Source organism: Anomaloglossus baeobatrachus, chromosome 6 (genome assembly GCF_048569485.1).
Source record: "Anomaloglossus baeobatrachus isolate aAnoBae1 chromosome 6, aAnoBae1.hap1, whole genome shotgun sequence".
Classification (NCBI taxonomy): Eukaryota; Metazoa; Chordata; class Amphibia; order Anura; family Aromobatidae; genus Anomaloglossus; species Anomaloglossus baeobatrachus.
The window spans coordinates 131,534,509-131,544,563 of NC_134358.1; the positions used below are offsets into that span (position 1 = coordinate 131,534,509).

Consider the following 10,055-nt stretch of genomic DNA (forward strand, 5'->3'; position numbering starts at 1 on the left):
GCCTCTGGTGTTCCAGTGGTGTTGGCACTCGCTCTCCAAGGGCTCACATGACATTATTACATCATGTGGGCCCTACGCCTAATCAGCCCAAGATTCACTTCACCTGTCATCGGTGCAGCTCTAACGTCCCCTTGATGATCGATCCTTCCGAAGGTGCGGAGAGCGAAGTCTGTACTAATTGGGCAGGACTCACATCATGTAACAGTGTCAGGTTAGCCCTAGGAGAGCAAGTGCCGATACCACTGGAACTGCGCTAGCATTGTAGGTGGGTATAAGTGTTTTTACTGGGGATGAATATGCTGATTTAAAAGGTTCTCTGAGTAGTGGACTATCTTTCTTTGTCGCTCCATTGGGAGACCCAGACAATTGGGTGTATAGCTATGCCTCCGGAGGCCACACAAAGTATTACACTAAAAGTGTAAAGCCCCTCCCCTTCTGTCTATACACCCCCCCGTGCTCACGGGCTCCTCAGTTTTTATGCTTTGTGCGAAGGAGGCAGACATCCACGCATAGCTCCACAGCTTAGTCAGCAGCAGCTGCTGACTAGGTCGGATGGAAGAAAAGAGGGCCCATAACAGGGCCCCCAGCATGCTCCCTTCTCACCCCACTTTGTCGGCGGTGTTGTTAAGGTTGAGGTACCCATTGCGGGTACGCAGGCAGGAGCCACATGCTGTTTTCCTTCCCCATCCCTTAATGGGCTCTGGGTGAAGTGGGACCCGGATCGGTCTCCAGGCACTGGGACCGTGCTCCCTCCGCAGCCCCTGGGAATCTGCTGGATAGGAGCCGGGTATCGTCAGGGACAAGGCCCTGCTACTGTGAGGTACTCTGTGTCCCCGTGGGGACAGCGCATGGAGCGCTGGTGCCATACACATTGCAGCACTGCTGGGTGTGTTAATGCGCCGGGGACTATCGCGCATGGAGCGCTTGTGCCATACACTGTCCAGCACTGCTGGGTGTGTTAGTGCGCCGGGGACTATCGCGCATGGAGCACTTGTGCCAGACACTTTCCAGCACTGCTGGAGGTGTTAGTGCGCCGGGGTACTACCGCGCGGCCGCGCTTATTGCCGGCCGCGCTTATAACTTTAGTCCCCGGCTTCTGCGGCCTAGTGTCGTTTATTCCCGCCCACAGGCCTGCCAGTCAGGGGAAGGGCGGGACGCTGCACAGATCGTCAGCGCCGAGGGCTGGAGCATACATTAGTATCCTCCTCCCTCCTCACTCAGTACACTGGGGCACTAGATTCCCGCACTTTTCTTGGGCACGCCCACGGTCCCCTCCTCCCCACAGAACGCCGGCAGCCATTCCTGTCAGCGATTCAGACGCTGGAGAGGAGAGACAACACAGGGAGACCCAGGCAGGGAATCTGGTGATCACACAACCGCTCTCAGCGGTCGGTAAGCAGCACCTGTGGTGCTGGCCCCACTGAGTACCGAAGTGTGTGTGTGTATATATATATATATATATATATATATATATATATAATATATAATATATATATATATATATATATATATATATATATATATATATATATATATATATATATATATATATATATATATATATATATATATATATATATATATATATATATATATATATTATATATAGGCTTATAGGCTATACATTTGCACTGTACGGTCGCTCTGTTGATTTTTGGCTATATACCCTCCTGGTTGTTCTCAGAGGAGACAACATGTCATCCGCAAAAAGCAAGGGTGCCAAAGCAAAGGCGTACTTTGCAACCTGTACCTCTTGTACAGCTGTACTACCGGCAGGTTCCACTGACCCTCATTGTGTGCAATACTCGGCCCCTGTGGCACTTACTCAGCCGGAGCCTCTGCCACAGGTGGCCCAGGTGGAACCACCTGCTACCACTGTCCAGGTGACAGGGACGGAGTTTGCAGCCTTTGCTGACAAACTGTCTGAGACTATGGATAAATGGTCTGCTAAAATACTGGAAGCGTTGCAGTCCAGACCGGTGATTCAGGCCCCGGGCACTGTCCAATCCTTGACCCCTGGTCCCCCTCATTTGGAACAGCAAAGTGCCCCTGGGGTAACCCATAGGTCACATGGTGAGGTCTCTGACACGGACCGCAGTCCCAGGCCGCCCAAGCGGGGTCGCTGGGAAATTCCCTCCACTTCATCACACTGTTCAGGGTCCCAGCAGGGGGACTCTCTGGAGGATGAAGCGGAGGTATCAGATCAGGATTCTGATCCTGAAGCCGCTCTCAACCTAGATACACCTGAAGGTGACGCAGTAGTGAATGACCTTATAGCGACCATCAATCAGGTGTTGGATATTTCTCCCCCTGCTCCCCCAATTGAGGAGTCTGCTTCTCAGGAGAAATTCCGTTTCAGGTTTCCAAAGCGTACATTAAATATGTTTCTGGATCACTCTGACTTCAGAGAGGCAATCCAGAAAAACCGAGACTGTCCAGACAAGCGTTTTTCCAAGCGCCTTAAGGACACACGTTATCCCTTCCCCCCCGAGGTTGTTAAGGGCTGGACTCAGTGTCCTAAGGTGGATCCTCCAATCTCCAGACTGGCGGCTAGATCCATAGTTGCAGTGGAAGATGGGGCTTCACTCAAAGATGCCACTGACAGACAGATGGAACTATGGTTGAAATCCATCTATGAAGCCATAGGTGCGTCTTTTGCTCCAGCATTCGCAGCCGTATGGGCGCTCCAAGCTATCTCAGCTTGTCGGGCGCAGATTAATGCAGTAACACGTACATCTGCCCCGCAAGTGGTGTCCTTAACCAATCAGGCGTCGGCGTTTGCGTCCTACGCCATTAATGCTATCCTGGACTCTGCGAGCCGTACGGCGGTGGCATCCGCCAATTCGGTGGTACTCCGCAGGGCCATGTGGCTACGTGAATGGAAGGCAGACTCTGCTTCCAAAAAGTTCTTAACCGGTTTGCCATTGTCTGGCGACCGCTTGTTTGGTGAGCGATTGGATGAAATCATTAAACAATCCAAGGGAAAGGATTCATCCTTACCCCAGTCCAAACCAAACAGACCTCAACCACGGAAGGTACAATCGAGGTTTCGGTCCTTTCGGACCGCGGGCAGGTCTCAATTTTCCTCGTCCAAAAGGCCTCAGAAAGGTCAGAGGAACTCCGATGCATGGCGGTCTAAGTCACGTCCTAAAAAGACCGCCGGAGGAACCGCTCCCAAAGCGGCCTCCTCATGACTTTCGGCCTCCTCAAACCGCATCCTCGGTCGGTGGCAGGCTCTCCCGCTTTTGCGACACCTGGCTGCCACAAGTAAGAGACCGATGGGTGAGAGACATTCTATCTCACGGTTACAGGATAGAGTTCAGCTCTCGTCCTCCGATTCGTTTCTTCAGAACATCTCCGCCCCCCGACAGAGCCGAGGCTCTTATGCAGGCGGTGGGCACCCTGAAGGCGGAAGGAGTGGTGATCCCTGTTCCTCTTCAGCAACGGGGTCACGGTTTTTACTCCAACTTGTTTGTGGTGCCAAAAAAGGACGGATCCTTCCGTCCCGTTCTGGACCTAAAACTGCTCAACAAGCATGTGAAAACCAGGCGGTTCCGGATGGAATCGCTCCGCTCCGTCATCGCCTCAATGTCCCAAGGAGATTTCCTGGCATCAATAGACATCAAAGATGCTTATCTCCACGTACCGATTGCACCAGAGCATCAGCGCTTCCTGCGCTTTGCCATAGGGGACGAACACCTTCAGTTCGTGGCACTGCCTTTTGGCCTGGCGACAGCCCCACGGGTCTTCACCAAGGTCATGGCAACAGTGGTGGCAATCCTACACTCTCAGGGACACTCGGTGATCCCTTACTTAGACGATCTCCTTGTCAAGGCACCCTCTCAAGGGGCATGCCAACACAGCCTGAACATTGCTCTAGAAACTCTCCAGAGTTTCGGGTGGATCATCAATTTTCCAAAGTCAAATCTGACACCGGCCCAATCACTGACATATCTTGGCATGGAGTTTCATATTCTCTCAGCGATAGTGAAGCTTCCGCTGAACAAACAGCGTTCACTACAGACAGGGGTGCAATCTCTCCTTCATGGTCAGTCACACCCCCTGAGGCGCCTCATGCACTTCCTAGGGAAGATGGTGGCAGCAATGGAGGCAGTTCCTTTTGCGCAGTTTCATCTGCGCCCACTTCAATGGGACAGGAAGTCGACGTCCCTCGACAGGAACGTCTCCCTTTCTCGGGCAGCCAAAGCTTCCCTTCAGTGGTGGCTCCTCCCCACTTCTCTGTCGAAGGGGAAATCCTTCCTGCCCCCATCCTGGGCGGTGGTCACGACGGACGCGAGCCTGTCAGGGTGGGGAGCGGTCTTTCTCCACCACAGGGCTCAGGGGACTTGGACTCAGACAGAGTCCTCCCTTCAGATCAATGTTCTAGAGATAAGGGCAGTGTATCTTGCCCTAAAGGCGTTCCAGCCGTGGCTGGAAGGCAAGCAGATCCGAATTCAGTCGGACAACTCCACAGCGGTGGCATACATCAACCACCAAGGCGGAACACGCAGTCGGCAAGCCTTCCAGGAAGTTCGGCGGATTCTGCTGTGGGTGGAAGCCACAGCCTCCACCATATCCGCAGTTCACATCCCGGGCGTAGAAAACTGGGAAGCAGACTTTCTCAGTCGCCAGGGCATGGACGCAAGGGAATGGTCCCTTCACCCGGACGTGTTTCAGGAGATCTGTTGCCGCTGGGGAATGCCGGACGTCGACCTAATGGCGTCCCGGCACAACAACAAGGTCCCGACATTCATGGCACGGTCTCAAGATCACAGAGCTCTGGCGGCAGACGCCTTAGTTCAGGATTGGTCGCAGTTTCAACTCCCTTATGTGTTCCCTCCTCTGGCACTGTTGCCCAGAGTGTTACGCAAGATCAGGGCCGACTGCCGCCGCGCCATCCTCGTTGCTCCAGACTGGCCGAGGAGGTCGTGGTACCCGGATCTGTGGCATCTCACGGTCGGCCAACCGTGGGCACTACCAGACCGACCAGACTTGCTGTCTCAAGGGCCGTTTTTCCATCTGAATTCTGCGGCCCTCAACCTGACTGTGTGGCCATTGAGTCCTGGATCCTAGCGTCTTCAGGATTATCTCAAGAGGTCATTGCCACTATGAGACAGGCTAGGAAACCAACGTCCGCCAAGATCTACCACAGGACGTGGAAAATATTCCTGTCGTGGTGCTCTGCTCAGGGTTTTTCTCCCTGGCCGTTTACCTTGCCCACTTTTCTGTCCTTCCTTCAATCCGGATTGGAAAAGGGTTTGTCGCTCTGCTCCCTTAAGGGACAAGTCTCTGCGCTCTCTTGTCTTTTTTCAGAAGCGCCTAGCCAGACTTCCACAGGTACGCACGTTCCTGCAGGGGGTTTGTCACATCGTCCCTCCTTACAAGCGTCCGTTAGAACCCTGGGATCTGAACAGGGTGCTGATGGTTCTTCAGAAACCACCGTTCGAGCCAATGAGGGATATCTCTCTCTCACGCCTTTCGCAGAAGGTGGTTTTCCTAGTAGCAGTCACTTCACTTCGGAGAGTGTCTGAGCTAGCAGCGCTGTCATGCAAAGCCCCCTTCCTGGTGTTTCACCAGGACAAGGTGGTTCTGCGTCCGGTTCCGGACTTTCTCCCTAAGGTGGTATCCCCCTTTCATCTCAATCAGGATATCTCCTTACCCTCTTTTTGTCCTCATCCAGTTCACCAATGTGAAAAGGATTTGCACTTGTTAGATCTGGTGAGAGCACTCAGATTCTACATTTCTCGTACGGCGCACCTGCGCCGCTCGGATGCACTCTTTGTCCTTGTCGCTGGCCAGCGTAAAGGGACACAAGCTTCCAAATCAACCCTGGCTCGGTGGATTAAGGAACCAATTCTCGAGGCTTATCGTTCCTCGGGGCTTCCGGTTCCCTCAGGGCTGAAGGCCCATTCTACCAGGGCCGTGGGAGCGTCCTGGGCTTTGAGGCACCAGGCTACGGCTCAGCAGGTGTGTCAGGCGGCTACCTGGTCGAGCCTGCACACTTTCACGAAACACTATCAGGTGCATACCTATGCTTCGGCAGATGCCAGCCTAGGTAGGCGAGTCCTTCAGGCGGCGGTTGCCCACCTGTAGGACGGAGCCGGTTGCGGCTCTATTATGAGGTATTATTTACCCACCCAGGGACTGCTTTTGGACGTCCCAATTGTCTGGGTCTCCCAATGGAGCGACAAAGAAGAAGGGAATTTTGTTTACTTACCGTAAATTCCTTTTCTTCTAGCTCCAATTGGGAGACCCAGCACCCGCCCCTGTTTTTTGTGTACACATGTTGTTCATGTTGAATGGTTTCAGTTCTCCGATATTCCTTCGGATTGAATTTACTTTAAACCAATTTATAATTTTTTCCTCCTTCTTGCTTTTGCACCAAAACTGAGGAGCCCGTGAGCACGGGGGGTGTATAGGCAGAAGGGGAGGGGCTTTACACTTTTAGTGTAATACTTTGTGTGGCCTCCGGAGGCATAGCTATACACCCAATTGTCTGGGTCTCCCAATTGGAGCTAGAAGAAAAGGAATTTACGGTAAGTAAACAAAATTCCCTTCTTTTAACTAATAATGCACTGATGGGCTGGGTGAAAATGGGTTTTCTAAACTAGAAAACCCTTTTAAGGCCTGTTTAATACGTCAGTGAAAAACTTGTGTTTTTTTCCACTGACGTGTAAAAAACGCATATATCCCTCCATGTACCGTGATTCATGGCACACGTGCGATGTCCATTTTCAATTCATGATACGTGATAAGCAGTGGCGTAACTAGAGTTGGATGGGCCCCGGTGCAAAGTTTAGACCTGGGCCCCCCCTCCACATACACAGACACTTGGGGTAAGGCATACCTCCCAACTTTTAAAGAAGGAAAAGAAGGAGAAAGTTTGCGGCGCGCGAATTTTTAGGCCACGCCCCCTAACCACACCCATTTCACAGTCACGCCCATATCCACTCCCCATCCACACCCATTCAGCATGGACACGCAGGCAGCCGGCGGGCCTCCAGCATGGACACGCAGGCAGCCGGCGGGCCTCCAGCATGGACACGCAGGCAGCCGGCGGGCCTCCAGCATGGACACGCAGGGAGCCACAGTGAGGCGGCCGGTCGCCCACACAGTGAGGTGGCCGGTCGCCTTCACAGACAGGCGGCAGGGGGGCGCCCGCACAGACAGGCGGCCGGGGGCCGCCCGCACAGAAAGGCGGCCGGCCGACCGCACAGACAGGCGGCCGGCCGACCGCACAGACAGGCGGCCGGCCGACCGCACAGACAGGCGGCCGGCCGACCGCACAGAGAGGCTCCGGCCGGGGGTGAGGGGGGGGAGGGAGGGAAATCAGCGCTGGGGAGATTTTACTGTACCAGCAGCAGCACAGGCAGCGCTCCTCTCTGTTATGCCACGTCTACTGGGATGGTAGGAGGGAAAAGCAGGGAGGCGGAGAGAGAGTGGGTGGGCGGAGCCCGGGAGCCGGCCGTCCCGATCGTGGCAATGGGACAAACAACGTAAAGCGTGAAAGTCCCGCTGTATCCGGGACGGTTGGGAGGTATGGGGTAAGGGATAATGACACTGACACTCGGGGTACAGGATAATGACGCTGACACTTGGCTCTCACCCACAGCACCCTGAAATCCCTCTATCAGCACCCAGCTTTCCTATGTTCTGATATTTATCTTGTCCTCAGCACCCAGCTTTCCCATATCAGAGCATGAGAAAGCTGGGTGCTGAGAGATGTATATCAGAACATGGGAAAGCTGGGTGCTGAGAGATGTATATCAGAACATGGGAAAGCTGGGTGCTGAGAGATGTATAGCAGAGCATGGGAAAGTTGGCTGCTGAGGGAAAGAGCCTTTTTCCCTCAGCACAAAACATTTCCATCCCATACTTGTATCTTTGTCCCCCCTGTATAAAGTTCTCAAAATACTATAACAGCCCCCACATAGCCTTCCAAATAATTGTATAAAGGGTCTCACATAACCCTTCATATATTAGAATGCAGATACATAGCCCTCCATATATTATAATGCACCCCCATAATCCTCCATGTATAAAGTAGCCCTTCAATTATAATGCATTTCCCATAGTTCTCCATGTATTAAAATTCACCCCATAGTTCTCCATATATTATACTGCACCACATAGTCCTCCATGTTTTATAATGCACTTCCATAGTCCATGTATAAGGTAGCCTCCATAGTCCTCCATATATTATAATGCAGCCCCCATAGTCCTATATGTATTATAACACAACCCCATAAAACTTCAGATGGTATTATACAGCCCCATACTCCTCCATGTATAATTCACCCCTATATTCCATGTATAAGGTGTCCCTTCATTTTGTATTATACAGCCCCCCCCCCCCGACCTCCATTTTAATGCAGCCCTATAGACCTCCAGTATAATGCAGCCTCATAGACCTCTATGTATATTACACCTCTATATTCAATGTATAAGGTGTCCTTCATGTTTATTATGCAGCCTCACCAGGCCTCCATATATAATAATGCAGCCAACCTCTCCAGGCCTCCATGTATAATATAGCAGCCAGCCTCCCAGGCCTCCATGTATAATATAGCAGCCAGCCTCCCCAGGCCTCCATGTATAATAATGCTGCCAGCCTCCCCAGGCCTCCATGTACAGTATAATGGAGTCTCCCCAGGCCTCCATGTACAGTATAATGCAGCCTCCCCAGGCCTCCATGCACAGTATCATGCAGCCTCCCCACGCCAGGCCTCCATGTACAGTATCATGCAGCCTCCCCACCCCAGGCCTCCTTGTACAGTATCAGGCAGCCTCCCCACCCCAGGCCTCCTTGTACAGTATCAGGCAGCCTCCCCACCCCAGGCTTCCATGTACAGTATCAGGCAGCCTCCCCACCCCAGGCCTCCATGTACAGTATCAGGCAGCCTCCCCACCCCAGGCCTCCATGTACAGTATCATGCAGCCTCCCCACCCCAGGCCTCCTTGTACAGTATCAGGCAGCCTCCCCACCCCAGGCCTCCTTGTACAGTATCAGGCAGCCTCCCCACCCCAGGCCTCCATGTACAGATGCAGCCTCCCCACCCCAGGCCTCCATGTACAGTATCATCCAGCCTTCCCACCCCAGGCCTCCATGTACAGTATAATGCAGCCTCCCCACTCCAGGCCTCTGACCACCGTGTACATATATATCTATATATATATATATATATATATATATATATATATATATATATATATATATATATATATATATATATATATATATATATATATATATATATAAAAAAAAAACAAGTACTCACCGCTCTCCTCCTTCCACTGCTGCTCTGTCCTGACGTCTCCTTGTTCCACTGATGCTGTACTCCCTGCTCTCCTCCTTCCACTGCTGCTCGTCCTCCCGGTGCTGCGGTCGGCGTCCTCCCTCCCTGCGCTCTGTGCACTCAGCACAGCAGTCGCACAGGAGTGACGTCACCGCCAGGGTCGGCTCCAGGTTTTTGTGGGCCCCGGGCGGAAGAGTCCCAGTGGGCCCCATCCACACGCAGACACACATACGTACACATACATATACATATTTAACGACAAACTCACAAAAATACATATAGAACTGACACATCTATACAGTCATATACACTGACATACATAGATACACATCATACATGCATACAGACAAACACACACAGCTCTGCTGGATACATACATACAGACACAGCGCTGCTACATACATACACACATAGCTCTGCCACATACATACACACATAGCTCTGCTATATACATGCACACATAGCTCTGCTACATACATAGCTCTGCTACATACATAGCTCTGCTATATACATACACACATAGCTCTGCTACATACACACATAGCTCTGCCACATACATACACACATAGCTCTGCTACATACACACATAGCTCTGCTATATACATACACACCTAGCTCTGCTACATACACACATAGCTCTGCTATATACATACACACATAGCTCTGCTATATACATGCACACATAGCTCTGCTATATACATACACACATAGCTCTGCTATATACATGCACACATAGCTCTGCTATATACATGCACACAT

General features: G+C 51.9%; 1 protein-coding gene across 1 annotated transcript in view; it reads left to right on the forward strand.

Moving 5' to 3' along the window:
- NSMAF (neutral sphingomyelinase activation associated factor) overlaps window positions 1-10,055 on the forward strand; it is a 180,542-nt gene that overhangs the window by 104,438 nt on the left and 66,049 nt on the right. The window lies entirely within an intron of this gene.